Genomic DNA, 22,342 nt, shown 5'->3' with positions numbered 1-22,342 from the left:
AATAGCTCACTGTATATAGCAAACAATGGAAACACAGAGACAGTTGTGAACATAAAAAAATGTGAAATCTGATCAGTTGGTTGGTTGATTTGTTGATTGATTGGATCTCAGTATTCACTTTTCTTGTCCAGGCAATATTCTATCAGAGCTCACAGAGAAGAATGTTTGCAACTCATTACCAACATGTTTCAAAAAACTCTTAAGAGAAGTATTAGAGAGTTGAAATTGAGTTAAAGATAACATTATAGACAGTATAATTTTCACAAATTTATAGATTTGACTTATTTATTGAAGGAAGTTTTCAATGATGAGTCATCAACTTAAATAAAAGACAGGGTATATTATTTGGTGTAATTAGAACCAATAAGTTTATCTTTTGCCTGAGACTTACATATTTATATAAGTTCATAGAATTTAATAAATTTAAATTAAAATTTAGGTTACATTTCTTTTATATAAAGAAGAATTTTAAGTTTTGGTAAAATCAAATAAAAATGTGTTCTTCCATGTGTAATCCCTTACAAAAGTTAACTGTTGATAATTAATAAACTTAAAAGAGGTAGAAAAAACTACTTTCCTAGGGTGGCCCATGCAAGCAGAACAGGCACTCAGGCCATCTCCAGGAAGAGTGGAGATCCAGGGACACAGGCCAAGTGAGACAGGACTACATGTAGCCAGGAAACAGAGAGGTCTGTGCAGAGTGCTCAGAAAGTGCCCCGCCCATTGGTTGAAAAGAGCAAGAACCCTGCTTTCTGGTGTCTGTTTCCACCCGGCAGCCCATGCATGCAGAACAGGCGCCCAGACCATCTGCCACCAGGAACAGTTGAGATACAGAAAAACAGGCCAGGTACAAGGGAGAGACCAGAACCAATCACTGACACAGACAAAAAGATGGCAAAAGGAAAGCAAAAGAACATACGCCAGGGAAACCTGGCAACACCAAAAACCCAGCTCTCCCATCACAACAAACAGCAGAATGCAAAACACTTGAGAAAAAGAAGACTCAGGCCCAAAATCATACCTCAAGATGATGACAGAGATTCTTAAACAAGAACGGGAGGAAAGGCATAAAGAAATGAAAGTTTTTAAAGAGGAAACAATAAAAACATTCACAGAACTAAAAGAACTAGAGGAAAACAGAACCAAAGAGATGAAGGACTGGAAGAAGGAATTTTTAAATGGAAATGGAAACAATAAAGAATTCACTAAAAGAGACAACCCTAGAGTTAGAAAACCTAAAAAGGAAATGAGGAGTCACAGAAGCAAGTATCTGCAACAGACTACAAGAGATGTAAGAGAGAATCTTGAAGGCCGAAGACAACATTGAAAACATAGACAGAACACTCAGAGAAGATACAAAAACCAAAAAGCTCCTAACCCAAAATGTACAGGAGATCCAGGACACAATGAGAAGACCAAAGTTAAGGATAATAGGAATTGAAGAGGGCAAATAATATCAACTAAGAGGGACAGTAAATATCTTCAACAAAATTGTAGAAGAAAACTTCCCTACCCTTAAGAATGAGATGACCATGAACATAAAAGAAGCCTATGAAACTCCAAATAGAGTGGGCAAGAAAAGAAATTCCTCCAAACACATAATAGTCAAAATGCCAAGTGCCCAAAGAAAAGAAAGAATACTAAAAGCAGTAAGAGAAAAAGGTCATGTAATATATATAGGCAGACCAATCAGAATCACTCCCAATTTCTCACAAGGAAACTCATTTCAGAGGAAAAGAGAGACACTATCTTAGAGTAAAAGGTTGGGAAAAAAAACCTTCCAAGCAAACAAACTGGACTGGCCTTTGTAATATCAAATAAAGTAGAATTTCAACCATAAGTTATCAAAAAAAAAAAAAAAAAAATAAGGAAGGACACTTTTTATACATTACAGGGAAAATTTTCAGGAGGAACTCTCAATCCTTAATATATATCCTCCAAACACAAGAGCACTTATATTCATAAAAGAAACCTACTAAAGCTCAAAAAATATATTTCACCCCACATAATCACCAATGGACAGATCAGGGAAACAAAAAGTGAACAGGGATACTGTAAAACTAGCAGAGGTTATAAACCAATTGGAATTAACAGATATCTACAGAACATATCATCCCAAAAAGAAAAAGAATACAATTTCTTCTCAGCACCTCATGGCACCTTCTCAAAAACTGACCAGATAATTGGTCACAAAATATCCTCAATCAATATAAGAAGACTGAAATACTCCCATGCATCCTCTCAGATAACCGTGGTCTAAGGCTGGTCTTTAACACCAACAAAGAAAACAAAAAGCCCTCATACACATGGAAACTAAACAATGCTCTATTAAATGATAGCAGGGTCAAAGAAGAAATAAAAAAAAAGAAATCAAGGATTTTCTAAAATTCAATGAAAACGAAAACATAACATACCCAAACCTATGGGATGCAATGAAAGCAGTACTGAGAGGAAAACTCATAGCTCTGAGTGCTTTCAAAAAGAAACAGGAGAGAGCATACATGAGCATCTTGACAGCACAGCTGAAACTCTAGAACAAAAGGAAGATGATACACCCAAGAGGAGTAGACAGCAAGAAATAATCAAAATTAGGGCAGAAATACACCAAATGGAAACAAAAAGAACCATTTAAAGAATCAACAAAACCAAGAGTTGGTTCTTTCAGAAAATAAGATTGATAAACCCTTAGCCAGAATAACTAGAGGGCAAAGAGAGAGTAACCAAATTAACAAAATCAGAAAGGAAAGTGGAGACATAACAACTGAAACTAAGAAAATTCAAGAAATCTTCAGATCATATTACAAAAGCCTATACTCAACAAAGGTGGAAAATCTGGCGGGAAATGGATGAATTCCTAGATAGATACAAGGTACTATAGTAAAATCAGACCAGATAAACCATCTAAATAAACCCATAAAACTAAAAAAAAAAAAAAAAAAAAATAGAGGAAGTCATCAAAAGCCTCCCAACCAAATGATGGGTTTAGTGCAGAATTTTTTCAGACTTTAATTGACGACATAATACCAAGTCTCTCCAAACTGTTCAACAAAATAGAATCAGATGGAAAATTACCTAAACCATTTTTTTAGGCTACAATAACCTGAATTCCTAAACTAGGAAAGGGAACCTCAGAAAAATCTCACTTATGAACATTGATGCAAAAATAATCAACAAAATCCTTGCAAACTGAATCCAAGAAAACATCAAAACGATCATTCATCATGATCAAGTAGGCTTCATCCCTGGCATGCAAGGATAGTTTAACATACGGAAATCCATCAATGTAATACACCATATAAACAAACTCAAAGAAAAAACCACATGGTCATCTCACTAGATGTTGAGAAAGCATTTGACAAAATTCAACACCACTACATAAAGAATAGGAATCCAAGGTCTATACCTGAACATAATAAAAGCAATATACAGCAAACCAATAGCCAACATCAACTTAATGGTGGGAAACTTGAAGCAATCCCACTAAAATCAGTGACTCAACAAGGCTGCCCACTCTCCCCCTACCTATTCAACATAGTACTGGAAGCCCTGGCTGGAGCAATTATACAGCATAAGGAGATCAAGGGGATACAAATCAAAAAGGAAGAAGTAAAAACATCACTTTTTGCAGATGACATGATAGTGTATTTAAGTGACCCCACAAATTCCACCAGAGAACTCTTACAGCTGATAAACAAGTTCAGCAAAGTGGCTGGATATAAAATTAACTCAAACAAATTAGTAGCCTTCCTATATTCAAAGGACAAATATGTGGAGAAAGAAATTAGGGAAAAGATACCCCTCACAAGAGTCACAAAAACTATGCAATACCTTGGTGTGACTCTAATTTAAAAAGTGAAGGACCTGTTTGACAAGAACTTCAAACCTCTAAAGAAGGAAATCGAGGAATATATAAGAAAATGGAAAGATCTCCCTTGCTCATGGATTGGAAGGATCAACATTTTAAAAATGGCCATCTTACCAAAAGCAATCTACAGATTCAATGCAATCCCCATCAAAATTCCAACCCATTCTTCACCGAGTTGGAAAGAGCAATGTGCCATTTCATTTGGAATAACAAAAGACCTAGAGTAGCAAAAGCCATCCTCAACAAGAAAGCATCTTCGGGAATCACTATCCCTGACCTCAAGCTATATTACAAGGCAATTGTGCTGAAAACTGCATGGTACTGCTACAGAAATAGACAGGTCGTTCAATGGAATAGAAGAGAACATCCAGAAATTGGACCTCAAGTATATGGTCACCTGATTTTTGACAAAGGAGCTGTAAACACTCAATGGAAAAGGACAGCCTATTCAACAAATGGTGTTTGTCCAACTGACACTCAGTGTGCAGTAGAATGAAAATAGACCCTTTCTTATCTCCTTGTAGAAAGCTCAAGTGCAAGTGGATAAAAGATCTCCACATTAAACCATGTACACTGAAACTATTAGATGAGAAAGTATGGAAAACCTTTGAACACATAGGGCCAGGACAAAATTTTCTAAACAGAACACCAATAGCTCAAGCTCTAAGGTCAAAGATTGACACATGGGACTTAATGTGATTGCAAAGATTCTGTAAGGCTAAAGACAGTATCACGAAAACAAAATGGCACCCAACAGAGTGGGAAAGAATATTTACCAACCCCACATCAGATCGAGGCCTAATATCCAAGGTCTACAAATAACTCAGAAAGCGAGATACCAGAGAATCAAACAACCCTATTAAAAAATGGGGTATAGACTTAAACAAAAAGTTCTCAATCGAGGAATATTGAATGGCTGAGAAACATCTAAGGAAGTGTTCAACATCCTTAGCCATCAGGGAAATGCAAATCAAAACAACCCTGAGATTCCACCTCACAGCAGTCAGATTGGCCAAGATTCAAAACTTAGATGACAATAGATGCCGTTGAGGATGTGGAGAAAGAAGAACACTTTTCCAATGCTGGTGGGGTTGTAAACTGATACAACCACTCAGTAAATTAGTCCTCAGAAAAATGGACATAGTACTACCTGAAGACCCAGTTATTCCACTTCTGGGCATTTACCCCAGAGATGCCCCAACATACAACAAAGATACATGCACCACAATGTTTATTGCAGCTCTATTTATAATAGCCAGGAGCTGGAAAGAACCCAGATGTCTCACAGTAGATGAATGGATACAAAAAATTGTGGTACATTTACACAATGGAGTACTACTCAGCTATCAGAAAAAAAATGGCTGAATGAAATTCTCAAGAAAATCGAGACAGAACAGGGTGCAACACACCAGCCACACGAATCAGCAGCGCCTAAAGCTTTAAAAACTGGTGAGTAGGAGACCTGGACAGCCAGGGAGCAGAGAGATCTCTGCGAAGTGAGCACTGTAAGCGCACCCCCAGCCCTACCTGATCCAGGGACCAGGAACAGAACTCTGGAACTTCTGTTTCCACCCGGCGACTCTGAGGCATAGAACAGGGCTCGGCCCATCTGCTACTTAGACCAGCGAAGACCCAGGGACACAGACCAGATACAAAGTAAAGGCGAGAACATATCACTGACAACAAAATGGGAAGAGGAAAGTGAAAGAGTATATCCCAAAGAAACCAAGACAACCTGGCAACTCCAGAACCCAGCTCTCCCACAATAGCAAACATAGGACTGCCACACACTCCAGAAAAAGAAGATGCAGACCTGAAATCATACATCAAGATGCTGATAGAGATACTTAAACAAGAACGGGAGGAAAAGCAAAAAGATTCAGAAGCTTTTAAAGAGAAAGCAAGATAAACACTCAACTCAAAGAACTAGTGGAAAACACAACCAAAGAGACGAAGGAATAGAAGAGGGAATTTAAAAAGAAAATTGACACAATAAATAAATCCCTAAAAAAGATAACCCTAGAGGTATAACACCTAAAAAAGAAGTCAGGAGTATCAGAAGCAAGCATTTCCAATAGATTACAAGAGATGGAAGAGAGAATCTTGGGGGCAGAAGATAACATTGTAAACATAGACAAAACAGCCAGAGAAGATGCAAAAAACAAAAAGCTCCTAACCCAAAATGTCCAGGAAATCCAGGACACAATGAGAAGACCGAACCTAAGGATAATAGGAATAGAAGAGGGAGAAGAGTATCAACTAAGAGGCACAGTAAATATCTTCAACAAAATCGTAGAAGAAAACTTCCCTACCCTCAAGAATGAGATGACCACGAGCATAAAAGAAGCCTTCAGAACTCCAAATAGGTTGGACCAGAAAAGAAATAGCTCACGACACATAAAAGTCAAAACACCAAGTGCCCAAAGTAGAGAAAGAATACTAAAAGCAGTAAGGGAAAAAGGTCAGGTAACATATAAAGGCAGGCCAATCAGAATCACACCCGATTTCTCAACAGAGCCTATGAAAGCTGGAAGAGCCTGGACAGACATCATGCAGACCCTAAGAGTGCACAAGTGCCAGCCCAAGCTGCTATACCCAGCAAAACTATCAATCACCATAGATGGAGAGATGAAATTATTTCAAGACAAATCAAAATTTACACAATATCTGACCACAAACCCAGCACTACAACGAATTATAGGTGGAAAACCCAATAAAATGAGGGAAAATACAGCCTAGTAATAACAAGAAAACTCCTAAACAAGAAAACTAAAAGAAGAAAAAGACACAGAAACAACTCAACCCACAAAAGCAATAATGGCACTAAACAGAAACAACTATTCCTTGATATCTATTAACATAAATAGACTCAACTCCCCAATAAAGAGACATGGGCTATCAGACTGGATAGATAAACAAAATTCAGCCTTTTGCTGCATACAAGAAACTCATCTCAGACACAAAGACAGACACTTTCTCAGAGTTAAAGGGTCGGGAAAAAACTTCGAAGCAAACAGCCCCAAGAAGCAAGCTGGAGTGGCTATTCTAATATACAATTAAGTAAATTTCCAACCAAAAGTTATCAAAAAAGACAAGGAAGGACACTTTTTACTCATTACCGGGGAAATCTGTCAGGAAATACTCTCAATCCTTAACATATATGCTCCAAATAAAAAAGCAACCACATTCAAAAAAGAAACCCAACTAAAGCTCAAAAAATACATTTCACCTCACACAATAATAGTGGGAGACTTTCATACCCCACTCTCACCAATGGACAGGTCATGGAAACAGAAACTGAACAAGGTCACTGAAAAGCTAGCAGAGTCTTTGAACCAATTAGAATTAATAGATATATACAGAACATATCATCCTAAAGTAAAAGAATACACCTCCTTCTCAGCACCCCATGGCACATTTTCAAAAATTGACCACATAATTGGACACAGAGCGAGCCTCAATCAATATAAGAAGATTGAAATACTCCCATGCACCTCTCAGATCACCATGTTTTACAGCTGGTCTTTAACAACAACAAAGACAACAAAAAGCCCACATACACATGGAAACTAAACAACGCTCTGTTAAACGATAGTGGGGTCAAAGAAGAAATAAAGAAAGAAATTAAGGATTTTCTAGAATTAAAAACGAAAATGAAAACACAACATACCCAAACCTATGGGATGCAATGAAAGCAGTACTGAGAGGAAAACTTATAGCCCTAAGTGTTTCCAAAAAGAAACTTGAGAGAGCATTCATCAGCAACTTGACAACACAGCTAAAAGCCCTAGAACAAAAGGAAGCAGATATACCCAAGAAGAGTAGACAGCAAGAAATAATCAAAATTAGGGCAGAAATAGACCAAATAGAAACAAAAAGAACCATTGAAGAAATCAACAAAACTAAGAGTTGGTTCTTTGAGAAAATCAACAAGATTAATAAACCCCTAGCCAGACTAGCTAGAGGGCAAAGAGAGAGTATCCAATTAACAAAATCAGAAAAGAAAGTGGAGACATAACAACTGAAACTGAGGAAATTCAAGAAATCATCAGATCCTACTACAAAAACTTATACTCCACAAAATTGGAAAATCTGGAGGAAATGGATGAGTTCCTAGACAGATACAAGATCCCAAAGTTAAAACAGGACCAAGTAAACCATCTAAATTACCCTATAACACCTAAAGAAATAGAAGAAATCATCAAAAGCCTCCCAACCAAAAAAAGCCCAGGTCTAGACTGGTTCAGTGCAGAATTTTATCAGACATTTATTGCGGATATAACACCAATACTCTCCAAACTATTCCAGAAGATAGAATCAGATGGAGTACTACCTAACTCATTTTTTGAGGCTACAATAACCCTTCTACCTAAACCACACAAAGACCCTACAAGGAAAGAGAACTTCAGACCAATCTCACTTATGAACATTGATGCAAAAATCCTCAACAAAATACTTGCAAACCGAATCCAAGAACACATCAAAACAATCATTCATCATGACCAAGTAGGCTTCATCCCTGGGTTGCAGGGATGGTTTAATATAAGGAAATCCATTAATGTAATCCACCATATAAACAAACTCAAAGAACAAAACCACATGGTCATCTCACTAGATGCTGAGAAAGCATTTGACAAAATTCAACACCCCTTCATGTTAAAAGTCCTGGAAAGAACAGCAATCCAAGGTCCATACCTAAACATAATAAAAGCAATATACAGCAAACCAACAGCCAACATCAAACTTAATGGTGGGAAACTTGAAGCAATCCCACTAAAATCAAGGACTCGACAAGGCTGCCCACTGTCACCCTACCTCTTCAACATAGTACTGGAAGTTCTGGCTGGAGCAATTAAACAGCAAATGGAGATCAAGGGGATACAAATTGGAAAGGAAGAGATAAAAACATCACTCATTGCCAATGACATGATAGTGTACTTAAGTGACCCCACAAATTCCACCAGAGACCTCCTACAGCTGATAAACAAGTTCAGCAAAGTGGCTGGATACAAAATTAACTCAAACAAATCAGTAGCCTTCCTATACTCAAAGGACAAACATGCGGAGAAAGAAATTAGGGAAAAGGTACCCTTCACAATAGTCACAAAAGCTATGAAATACATTGGTGTAACTCTAACTAAGCAAGTGAAGGACCTGTACGACAAGAGCTTCAAACCACTAAAGAAGGAAATTGAGGAGGATCTCAGAAAATGGAAAGATCTCCCTTGCTCATGAATTGGAAAGATCAACATTTTAAAAATGGCCATCCTACCAAAAGCAATCTACAGATTCAACGCAATCCCCATCAAAATTCCATCACAGTTCTTCATGGAATTAGAAAGATCAATGTGCAATTTCATATGGAACAACAAAAGACCCAGAATAGCAAAATCCATCCTCAACAACAAGAAAACATCTGCGGGAATCACTATCCCTGACCTCAAGCTATATTACAAGGCAATTGTGCTGAAAACTGCATGGTACTGGTACAGAAATAGGCATGCGGTTCAATGGAATAGAATAGAAGATCCAGAAATGAGCCCTCACGTATATGGTCACCTGATTTTCGACAAAGGAGCCGTAAACATTCAATGGAAAAAAGACAGCCTATTCAACAAATGGTGCTGGTCCAACTGGCACTCAGCATGCAAAAGAATGAAAATAGACCCTTTCTTATCTCCTTGTACAAAGCTCAAGTGTAAGTGGATCAAAGATCTCCACATTAAACCAGATACACTGAAACTATTAGATAAGAAAGTAGGGAAAACTTTAGAACATATAAACACAGGAGAAAGTTTTCTGAACAAAACACCAATGGCTCAAGCTCTAAGGTCAAAGATTAACAAATGGGACTTAATGAGACTGCAAAGTTTTTGGAAGGCGAAGGACATCATTGTCAAGAAAGCAAAATGGCAGCCAACAGAATGGGAAAAGATCTTTACCAACTCCACATCAAATAGAGGCCTAATATCTAAGGTATACAAAGAACTCAAAAAGCTAGACACCAGAGAATCAAATAACCCTATTAAAAAATGGGGTACAGAACTAAACAAAATATTCTCAATTGAGGAATATCGAATGGCTGAGAAATATCTGATGAAGTACTCGACATCCTTAGCCTTTGGGGAAATGCAAATCAAAACAACCCTGAGATTCCACCTCACACCAGTCAGATTGGCCAAGATCCAAAACTGAAATGACAACAGATGCTGGCGAGATTGCGGAGAAAGAGGAACACTTCTCCACTGTTGGTGTGGTTGCAAACTAATACAACCACTCTGGAAATCAGTCTGGAGATACCTCAGAAAATTGTACATAATACTACTTGAAGACCCAGCTATTCCACTTCTGGGCATATACCCCAGAGACACCTTAGTACACAACAAAGATATATGCACCACAATGTTCATAACAGCTCTATTCATAATAGCCAGAAGCTGGAAAGAACCCAGATCCCCTTCAGAAGATGAATGGATACAAAAAGTGTGGTACACTTAGACAATGGAATACTACTCAGCCACCAGAAACAATGACTTGACCAAATTCTTATAAAAATGGCTGCGTCTGGAGAATATCATTCTGACTGAGATAACCCAGTCACAAAGAACAGACATAATATGCAGTCACTGATAGTGGGATGCTAACCCCCAGAGGCTCGCACTCCCCCAGAAACAACTCACAGACTGTAGGAAGTCCAAGAAATAAAGAAAACAAAACAAAAAAATCTTTACACAACAAGAAAACTTAGCCTATTTTCATGTTACATTTTCTTTTGCATGTACTTTGTGCTCATTGTAACTATTGGGTTTTCGATGCATACAGTCAAACCTTTAAAAAGATCAAGTACTGACTATTCATATAGATTTATGTAAAAATTATTTTAAAATCTGAAAAAAAAGTACTGACAAAAATGTATTGTATAATTTTACGCAAAAAATGCTTGAAATCTGTACATTTATCTTTGTTTTGTAAAATAAACATGTTATATAAAAAAAAAGAAAATCGATGCATCTAGAGAATATCATCCTGAGTGAGATAACCCAGTCACAAAAGAACAAACATAATATTCAGTCACTTATAATTGGATTCTAACCACAGAAATCTCTCAACACCCCAAAAACAACCCACAGACTGTGTGAAGATCAAGAAAAAAAGGAAAAAAAAGGAATATATGTTAATTAAAATAGAACTGTATCACATCCCCCTTTCCTTCCTACAGCCCCTCCCAATGACTCTCCTATCTCCTCAAATTAATAGCCTGTTTTCCTATATTATTGTTACCTATATACTTATGTATATGTATATGTACCCACAAATACTTAATTACAGCCTTATAAAAATTTATTTGTGTACTTTTATGTAAAAGTGCTTAAAAATCTGTACATTTGTCTTTGTTTTTTAAAATAAATTTTAAAAAAACAAATAAAGAATAGAGTAAAGAAATCCTGGAGCTAACAACTGAAGAAGAAAATACTGGGATGTGAGGAACACTAATATTGGTAAACTGCAAACCGTTAACTTATTTTGGATTTTTGCTTGTTTTAGTGTTTCTGTTGGAAATGAAGAGATAAAGGAAGAAAAGAAAAAAAATGCAGAAATTCCCATCATACAAGCTCATAGTGTAACAAAAGGCAGAGTTTTCTCTTGGATTGCACTGTTCTAATGAAGAATCAAAAGGCAAAAAAAGAGACAAACATGGAAACAAGTCTCAGAAAACAAAGAATGATTAGAAAATAATTAGAACAGCTGGGAAATGAGAGAGGTCAAGGCAGAGAAGACAGTGTGTACTTAGGAACCAACTAAGGAAGTACAAAAGCAGGTAGAAGAAGCAGCCATCAGGAGTGACTTGGAAGTAAATTTAATTCCTAGAAAGCAGAGACTTGTTTTGACCAAAATGTAAAGATACCTATCCCAGTAGAGAGCAATGAAGAAGTATATATAAGATGCCAGTGTGTATCAGACAGTGCAGACAGGTACTGGGAGATACAGAAACATAAACACTTATGTCCCAGAAGAGCAGGTAAGGTTGAAAACAGCATGGCAATGTGAAAATGTCACTGGAGCAAAACCTAGAGCCTAACTGCTTCAGAGAGGTGGCGTTTTCCAGCAGCACTTAGAGCACACATGTGCTGTCAGCAGGAGCCTTCATCCTCTAGATTCTGCTCCCAGGCTCCTGCTTCCTGCCTTTGTGAACTGTAGACCTTTGAAAACATTTCTTAGTCTATTTGTTCCTTCTCCACTAAAACATCATATTACCTTTCTGAAACGTGCTTAGTTAGTCAGCTCCTCAGCTCTCCAGAGTAGCCCTTTTGCTTATCTTAAAATGTTTACGAATTATGAAAACAAAATACTATAATTAAATATTATAATTAAGCTCCAGTTTCAGTGAGGACAGGAGTGTGATCACCTGTTTGTTACATGTGTTAAGTACAATGTCCCCAAATTTTCTGTGTAGTGAATCCATAAGTCATCAAAAGTCTAAAATGGTATATGTTTATTTGTCTGTCTGCCTTAGATACTATACTCTCTTCCAGGCAATCACTGACTACTTAGCTTTATATCATTTTTATAATTTTAGTACAAAGTTATGCTTTGTTTTTTAATCCTCAACATTGCTATATCACATGAACAAATGTTAGCTGTAGTATGGCAGCAGCTATATAATTTCATATCTAACAATCAAATACCTGGTTCACATCATAATGAATGTTTTTGTAATGTATGTGATACATTGTTTTATTCTAAGTTCCAAGTTTATTAGTGCTAACCAGGTGAAGATTTCAATTTGCTAATTTGAGACTATTTTCCAACACAATCATCTTATTTCTACTTAGCTGTTTTACTACCAATATTTATATAAAGAATCATGTGAACCCATGCATTCCCACATAACTCAGCTATGATGCACATATTTCTCAAGCCAACGTTGTACTGACGTAATATTCATCAACTCATTAGTAGACAGCAATTATTTCAATATGAATTTATCAATAGTAAACATATAAAAATATACTTACTGTAACTTCCCAAGACAAAGGCACCACCATGAAGGAAGATAACGGCTGGTCTCTGTCTTTCAGACGTCCTCTTTGTCAAGTACAGACGAACAGGAATGTCACAAAATTTTGTGTCAGTTACTGTAATGTTTTCATCTGAAACTGGTTTTGTAAAGTGAACTGATGATAACGTTCCTATTACATCTGTATATGTCATAAGACCTATATTTTCACATAATGTGGCCTATAAAAACAAGACAAAATTTTAAATATTATGCATCTTTATTTGAATTATAACAAAGTACATGATGGTATAATAATAAAACAAACAATGTAATTAAAATCAAGATTTTTTAATATTCTAAATTTATTTTAGTAGTATGAAATTCTCAATGTGGATATTTGTATGAGTCTTTCACTAAATTTAGGCCATCACCAATTCATCATGGATAAGGGATAAGTCAATAAATCTCGTATCCCTTCCTGAGAAAATATTGCTGGCCATTAGTTAATTAGGAATGAGTAATCATTTTTATCTATAGATCTTAGTGTGTTCTCTTAGTATAGTAAATATTCATCTCCCAATACTTAAGTAAGAATCTAATTAAAATAATTAGATTGCACAGTAGAATGAAGAAGTGAGAGCTTACTTGTTGAGAAAATGGATTCTAGAAGGCAAAGCAAGATGTGGGAGAAGTGTATTTGTCAGGTAATGCAAAATTTGTCAAGCAAAAAAATAAATACATACTTGGAAGTATTAATCTGTTCCATACCTGGAAACTTCATCCCTCCTTGCTAACTTTTATAGGGCTGTATGTTACTACTATGCATACTCACAGAGGAAGACAGTAATCACCAATTTCACCCAACATGAACCCTACGAATTCCAACAGTCACTGGACTGGCAAGACTTACCCATTTTGCAATAGCGCTTTCAATATATGAGTGCAATTTCATAAAAAAAATATACCTTGCACCTCTGTTGGTTCATATATCTTTTTTTTGCCATAAAGAAAGAACCTCCTGATGCCACTCTAGTATATAGTATTAAACATATTCTTATTCACTTACTGTGATAACCATAGATTAATGCATCTCTCAATCTTCCCCAGAGACTCTTCTGATTATAATAAATTGTGATTAATACAGAGATGCAAAATGGAGTAAAGTGAGGAGAATGAGAGACTATTGAACACTAAACTCAATGTGGAATATCTATACTACCTTCTCTCCTGATAAACCACAGAAATCATTCCAGAAGATGAGACTGGAAGACTATATAAGCCAGAGATATTGAATGAATATAAAGTTCCTTCAGACATAACATGACATGTAAAATTCAGTGATTGTGACAGCATTCACAAGAACTATGCAAGGCCATAACAAGCAACTACCTCTCACAGAGAAGGAAAATGGTCACAAATATGCCACCCCTAGCCAAAGGTCGTCTGACGATCAATAGCCAGTGGGAGAAGAGAGTCAGTGTTCTTTAACTTTAATGATGTGTCCAATGACATTCAGAGTTATGGTCGCAAGCTGAAGAGTATGTTCGTCCATCCCCAGCTCTGTATAAGGACACCTGCAAGATAGGCCTACTGGAAGAGAAGAACTGACCCTTATATGATACACTGAGACCTCTACTTAGGCCTTAACATGAACCTTCCCTCCAGCACACCACACACACACACACACACACACACATACACATACACACATATAAACTAATTAAATTTTAATTAATTAATTTTAAAATATAACAAAAGACTTCTTGAGTATTTTCTAACTAATTAAATATGAAGAGATAAATGACCTGTTAATACAAGTGCTTAAGCTATCAATAATATATTCAGATTTTTCATTCAATGAATTTATTCTTGAAAATTAGAATTTTAGCAAATGGCTTTCTTTCTTACATAACAATATTTTCAGAATCTAAATTGATACTGAACCATTTTAACACTATAATAAAAACTATCAACATAAAGATTATCACGTTGAATATACCCGACTTTAATATATCAAACAATTAAATATTTAAAATTAGTATCCTTAATGCTTTTTCAAGAATGTTTTTTAAAATTATGTGTGGATACTTTACAAAACCTATTCTAAACAGCACATAAATGCATAGTGATTCACATGTGTTTTTCTTTTTCAGGGCTATATTATAAAGAATATTATTTTTCATTTTCATATGATAAAAATCAAAGTTTTATTGTCTTTGCAATCTAAATTTTTGTTCAGTGTTAAATTATCAAAGTTTTCCAAATATTCCAGGACAAATTTTAACTAATATTTTATTTTGTTTATTATGATTTTAAAATTACAGGATAATAACTTATAATGTCAAATACATAGTCTGTATTTTAATAATATATATATAATTGGTGGGAACATGTGAAGCAAAGAGAGTAAAAGCGTTATATTAGCGTGGTATGCTTTAATAGGTAATGTGATTTTGATGAAAGCATGGACAGTTCTCTCCCTGTGTTATAAATGCATGTGCATCAAACTACAACTGACATGGGCTGGCTCCTTCTTCGATCAAGGAATCAGAACATTTGAGAAAGAGGACTGTGGGAGAAAGACAGTGACTCAGAGATCATACATGGGAGAATGCTGTGTCTCAGAACCATGCCTTCCCTTTACACCTTCAGCTGTTGTCACTGCTCATCAGATATTGATTCTGATGCCTTATGCTTTACCCTCTATCTGGTAGAACTGTTAAAGGGAATTTCTGCAAGGTGCATACAGAGGGAATATCTTCTTCTTCTCATATCAACAATACAGTTAGAAGACTGGAGAATGAGAGAAGATAAATGTATATAAAAACATATATATTTTTCAAAAACAGCATCAAGACTGCCAGTTTCTGACTATACAGGAACAATTATAACAGTTATATCCACACTGTATATTCTAAGATAACTCCTGTATTCTATCCTCCTCTTCTCTTTCCTAGACTCTCTGCCGCCTATCTCTCTACTGTCCAATTACGTATCAACTTGACATTAACCTATATTTCCACACCCAACATGTTGGCCTTTGATGCATTGTCCCTACTTATGGGGCATTTCCAGGTCTTATTTACAGTATCCAAAAAGCAATATCTTTACATGGCTACTTAACTGGCACCTTTAAAACAACTCTTGAATTCTTCATCTGATTCCTAGGTTTTCCTTTCCCCCCACCATTCTCTAGCCACTTCCCCTGATCCCAGTTTGTCATTCGGAAAAGCAGGTGTAGTCAGTCCCACATCCTTTTGCTTTTTTGCCCTGCCTGGGAGACTATTTGCTAAGATGCTGCCTATTCTGTGGACATGCATGCATTTTTCTTCTTCTCTCCATTGCTCCTGTTCCTCCTCTCCCTCTCTATATTCCCCCACCGCTCCCTCTGTCCAGGACAATAACCTACCATGCTCCTTCTCCAGTGCTCTGTTTTTTTTACAATAGTCATCACTGCATTGTCCCTCCCAGCTCTGCCATGACGCACTGAGAAAGGCACCCACATCGCTCATGACTGGAGACCCACAACAGAAATATGGTACAGAGCCTCACACCCATGATTCTGTTTTTGCCATCTATTCACCCACTGTACAGTGAGGGCAGCCGGTGGCAGGTCAGGGGAGGTAAGGGAATAAAACCAGCAGAGCCAGCCAGTCCCTAGGGTGTAAATGTTATCTAACCTATTGTGGCCCCAAAGGTCCATGCTCTTAAGACTGTGCATGCCTCTTCAGTATAGCACAGGAACAAATCTTGTGCCTCAACTGCACACATATGCCAATCTCCTACTCAATATTCTCTGCCTGCCTCTTGCTGCTGGCCATCACCAGGTTGCCTAATGAGGGGTGAACTGACCCAGGCAGAAAGAAAGAATTCTCAGTTTTTCCTGGGGAATCATTGCTACTTGCCCAGAGACCACTGCCCAGAGCTATGGCTACTCTGTTATCCCCTACCCCCAGTGCATTTCCACAGATAAATTCCCCCATTCACTCTCAGCCAACCCCACAGCCCAAGCCTCTCTGTGACACAGCATATGAAAGGGGCCTGTACCTCTGCATAAACCTGCCCAGACACATTTGTGTTCTGTCCCTATGCCATGGTCTTAATGACACCAATTTTAACGTTCTGAATTCTTTCCTTCCTGGTCCATATCAACTCTAAAAGAAGTGTCTACCAGACAATTTGTCTCTTTCTATGTATGTCTCTTTTGTATTTTTCTCTGCTAAGGCAATCTGTCAGAGTCACTTAACAATTAATATAAGATTTTCATGAAATCCTGCTTTGATAAATAATGATTTTTCAACGATATAAAGTTAAAGATCACTGCCTTCTATAAGTATATGTTTAGTCTTATTTTTGCTACTTTCGTTAAGTTATAATTTATTGTATTTGCTAGTACTTTCTTGAGCAAGTAATAAAACAAACACAGGTTGCCTAACTCAAATATGCTCAATACATACTGATCTTAATCTTGTCAGAAGGCTACTAAATGTATTAATATTTATTCTTATGACAGAGATTCCCAAAGCCCAAGAGCTACCCATCAAGGTCACTGAGAAGGTGTGAACACAGCAACACTTTACTACTTATGGTGTGGTAACTACTAAGAAACACCTCCATTGCCTTGCCCACTGCCAGGGCCTGGTCTACTCTGTGGGCAAAACAGGATAAACCGAGAGTCAAATGTCTCAGAAGTCTAGATGGGTCATTTCTCATTTTACAGATATGTACTTCACAGGAAAAGAAAGCTGTATGTCTTCTGGGCTTGACGACCAAACTAACTCTGCCAAAGTTGCCATGGAGACCAAAGGGACCTGAGAACTGTTTAAGTGGTAGACCATAGATGAAACTCTGTCACTTTAATTAATACATGGCTCCTAGATTATAATTTATTCTTCCTCAGATTTCTGACTACATTGACAACTAAGGTAACTAACTGTAGCTTGACAGCTAGAAAACAGACGTAGCTTCTTGCTCCTAGGGTGATCTGCCACTATATTTACTCATTAATAAAATTGTTCAGTAGCTAACATTGCCAGATTTCATACCAAAGACAGGCAGGCTTTCCTTGCTCACAGGCTTCACAATAAATGATACACAGTTTAGATGTAAGCTTCTGCAGATGGAACCTGTTCTTTACCTAAACTCAGCTTACAGTTACTAAATGTTTCATAATCCTTCTTTTTACTATGGCATTATCTTAACATAGTTTTTATAAATAATTCTAACTTAAGTAAAACATTCAACTATAGACCCTAACTGTATAATCACAAGCTCAAATGTGTTTCTTTTGATTGCCTTTACAATAAACTTAAAGTGTTTCTTGTGCTGAATCTATATTCTCAGCTATCATATATAAGTTTTTTTTGGTTGTCTTTATATAGAGACTTAAGGAATTTCTCTTGCTAAATTATATGATCAAATATAATATTCACAAAGTCAAGGTTCTGAATTCTGTTTATTTCTCAAATATAACCTTAAAATTGTTTTTGATGCTACACACACACACACATACACACACACAGACACACACACACACACACACACACACACACACACACACATTTTTTTTTCAGAAGGAAGAAAAACCCTTCTTTTTTCATCTACTCCACAAAAGACATGTGCCTTCCCTAAGCACATTTTAAAAACTGCTCATGTTGTTAACAAATCTTGTTCCATCTGGTCAATGAAAAATTTTTGTCACCTCTATATTCATCTTAAAGATTGATTTTGTTTTTAACAAATCTATCGTTTTTATAAACATATAAGCTTCAAGAAATTCATTCAGATCTACTCTCATGCACCAAATAAACTTCATCCAAAATACATGCAGCTGCTAAACAATAGTCTAATGTTCCCACGTATTACCTATTCCAGAGAGTGGGATTGCTCTCCGGTTTCTGCAATTGGGAATCACCCAACCCCCAACTAAGACCTAAGGTTTCCTAATGAACTTCCAAAAGTGTACATAAGAAAAAAAATTTTCCCCAACATACTTAACTTTATTCACTATATATTAACACAGGTGTGTGTGTGTGTGTGTGTGTGTGTGTGTGTGTGTGTGTGTGTGTGTGTGTGTGTGTTTGTGTGTGTATGTGTTTCAGCATTTTGTCACGTCAAGGCATTTACTACATCCAGGAAAGCCCAGAGAAAGAATCTGAGATGCTCCAATCTACATCACAGCCACAGATGCTTCCACTGACCCTGCTCCTTGTTATTTATCCACAGCTGGTTTCTCCTGAGATTGGATCAACATCCCCATATGCATTTCTCAGGTTTCCCAGAGACATATTGTCCCAGGGTCAGCAGCAAGAAGTTAAGGATCTCTATGAACCTATTCTTATTCGACCATCACACTTTTCTAGTATTTTAAAATTAAACAATAGAAGAATGTTTGAAATTTGTTTAGGTTTTGCCTCACAACTACGTGGCAACAGCAACGTGTTCCTAAGTCACTTGGCCCCTCCAATCTCTTTTGCTCTCTTGCTCTGAACTCTTACTCCTATTCTCCCTCTCTCTCTGTATTCCTCCCACCCCTCTCCATATACTCATGGCCAGACTCTCCTTGGTCTTTCTATACCTCTACTCCCTCAACTTCCCTCCCCATGCCCTGAATAAATTATATTCTATATTATACTGCTGTGTACTTTGTCCTCAGGTGTAAGGGATGTCTCAACATGGGCATGCACAGTCACCCTGATCCCCCACACCTGACTTTACATCCAGCAAACATATTCCTTCTCTTTATAACTTTATAAAACATAACAGACAATACCCATGAACAACATACAAATGTGGTACATGGTCCTACAGGGATGTGTATGAATGTGCATATAGACTGACATACAAATAAACACATGTACAGATGCCTGCACAAACACACACATACATACACACACACACACACACACACACACAGAGAGAGAGAGAGAGAGAGAGAGAGAGAGAGAGAGAGAGAGAGAGAGAGAGGGAGAGAGAGAGGGAGAGAGAGAGAGGGAGATTTTCCATTGTCCTTTTTGTCATGTTGAAAAGAAAACAGTGGAAAAATATGGAATTAATCATGTAGAAATGAAATAAGACTTATATTAAGGGTAGAATGTGTAATGTGTACCACAGACTGATGTTCAAACACTAGGCCCCCAGAATACATTGATGTTCTGGGAAGTTGTCAATTTATGGCAATGGTACCTAGCTTGCAGGTAATTGCAGGGCTATAAAAATATTACCAGAAAGTGATAGCCTAGCCTTGGTTCTAGCCAATTTGCTTCCCACTGCTAATGTGGGCTAACCAACTAGCTGCCTCCTTGTTCTACTAACAGGCATAAGTAATTCCTGAAGCTAAGCCTCCCCTATGAGGATAAGAAAGTAGCTCTTATTGTATGAGACCAAATGCCAATTTTTCCTTACTTAAATTTTTCTTAAAAGTTTTTTTTCTCAGCAAAAAGAAATGGAATTAACATAATTCTTTCTCATTAGAGAGTATATCTTTATTTAATTTTTTGACTTTTCTTTTTCCAGAATTGTGAGAACCATATGTTTGTTGTTTCTTCTTCAAGTTGTGCATATTGTCCACTATATTATAATATGCTTTTGTAATCTGAATAGATAAGACAATCTTAAATCACAGAGATGTTTTCAAACTACTCAACTTAAGTCTAAATATTAGCTGATAAGGACAGATTAAATAAAGAAAATGGGCACCAGTCTCGGAAGAAAGAGTGATGTAAATTATTTTTGGATTTTGACTTGAAATAAACCGTTTTCCCAGTTTGGGTGGTAGATTAGTGCATACAAACATATTTGATAATGAAGCATAACATCCAGTGTTATGTTTATAGGTTCATAGCTTCAGAATGGCTGTTCTAAATGTTCAGAATTAATTGATTTGTATAGATTTGAAATCTATTTAATTTTAGAGTTATTTCCTTACCTGTTCTTCACAATAAAGTTTAAATAATTATAAAAAATGAACATTGGTAAGGTGTTCCTTTCATGGCCAAATGTGCTTTCTTGGAAGACTAATGTCTCTGGCCTATACCCAGATCCAGCATGGTGGCAGCAAAGAGGTGACTCCCAAGAATGTTCACATGGTGTCACGAACAGGCATGGGTTTTTCTTTGGAGATGTGGGCAATGCTAGGTTCCAATGCTACAGTAAATGGATTTTGCAGGCATTCAATGCTTATTGGGTCCAAGAAAAGAAGTCATAAAATCTGGAAGGGAATCTCTAGGAGAAGCTAGAGGAAAGGAATATTGAAGTTCATATGTAATCAACTTATATATACATATAAAATATTTATTTATTTTCAAAGATTAATTATTCTCAAAAATAAATAGGATATATTTTTTAAATTATGTGTCTAGTAAAAACAATGGAGAATTCCAAATACACAAAATATTTCTACCACTCAGCATTACAAATAACCTGACTTAAAAAAATAAACAGCTTGGATGAAAAAATTCTCCAAACCTGATTTCAAATGACAAAAAGCATCCGAAATACACTTAATAAAATTAATTATAAAAGGAATGAAAAACAAAAATCACAATAATTTAGCTCTTCACACTCAGAATGGTCGTTACTGATAAACTAGCAAATGAGTTATTGCAAATATGTAGAACTTGGAACTTTTGCTCATTAACAATATGATTAAATATTTATATAATAGAGGGTAAGAGCAGAAGCAGATTATTTGCTTGATATATTTAAGGGCCTAAGCTTAATCCTGAATGGTTCATCAAAATGGCTAAGATAAAAATAAATCCTGAAGTGATAGCACATGCTGGCAAGGAAGATGTGCAGCAGAAAGAAACATTCCACCCTTGCTCACTTGCTGTTGGTGGTGCAAAATTTTAAACCTACTCTGTAAATCAATTTGGTGGTATCTCAGAAAACTGAGACTAGTTTTAACCCAGGACCAAGCTATACCATTCCTGGACTTTCAAACAAAAGATGTTCTACAAGGACACCTGTTCCACTGTTTTCATAGCAGCTTTATTTGTAATAGCTGGAAAGTGGAAACAACCCAAGTTTCTGTCAACTGAGGAATGGACAGGAAAGATGTGGTTCTTTTATGCAATGGAATAATACCCAGCTATTAAAATCTAGAGGACAACATGAATTTTACATGAATATAGATGTAACTAGAAGCTATCATCCTGACTAAGGTAACATAGACCCAAAAGGACATACATTGTATGTCCTCGCTTATAAGTGCACATTAGCCATAAAGTGGAAGATACCCATGCTATAATCCACACAGCCAGTAAAGCTATATAACAAGGAGGGCCTACATGATGATGTTTGCATCTCACTCAAGGAAATAAAAAATAAATCAGAGACAGATCAAGACAGAAAACAGTAGATGAGGGGATGGAGAGAAAAACAGAGGTGAAGAGAGCCAGGGAAAGAGAAAGAATATTCATGAGAAAGAATAGAAATTAATGGTTCGTGGGCAAAATGACACTAGACTGTGTGTA

At 36.6% G+C, this 22,342-nt stretch overlaps 1 protein-coding gene across 1 annotated transcript in view; it reads right to left on the bottom strand.

Annotated features, from left to right (window-relative positions):
• LOC308430187 (arylacetamide deacetylase-like 2) overlaps positions 1-22,342 on the bottom strand; it is a gene marked incomplete at its 3' end in the record, with an annotated part of 89,924 nt that overhangs the window by 16,164 nt on the left and 51,418 nt on the right. The window lies entirely within an intron of this gene.

The sequence above is a fragment of the Micromys minutus genome (genome assembly GCF_963924665.1).
Source record: "Micromys minutus genome assembly, chromosome: 15".
In the NCBI taxonomy this organism is placed as follows: domain Eukaryota; kingdom Metazoa; phylum Chordata; class Mammalia; order Rodentia; family Muridae; genus Micromys; species Micromys minutus.
Note: the sequence above shows the minus strand (reverse complement) of the source record. Positions and strands in the feature narration are given on the sequence as shown.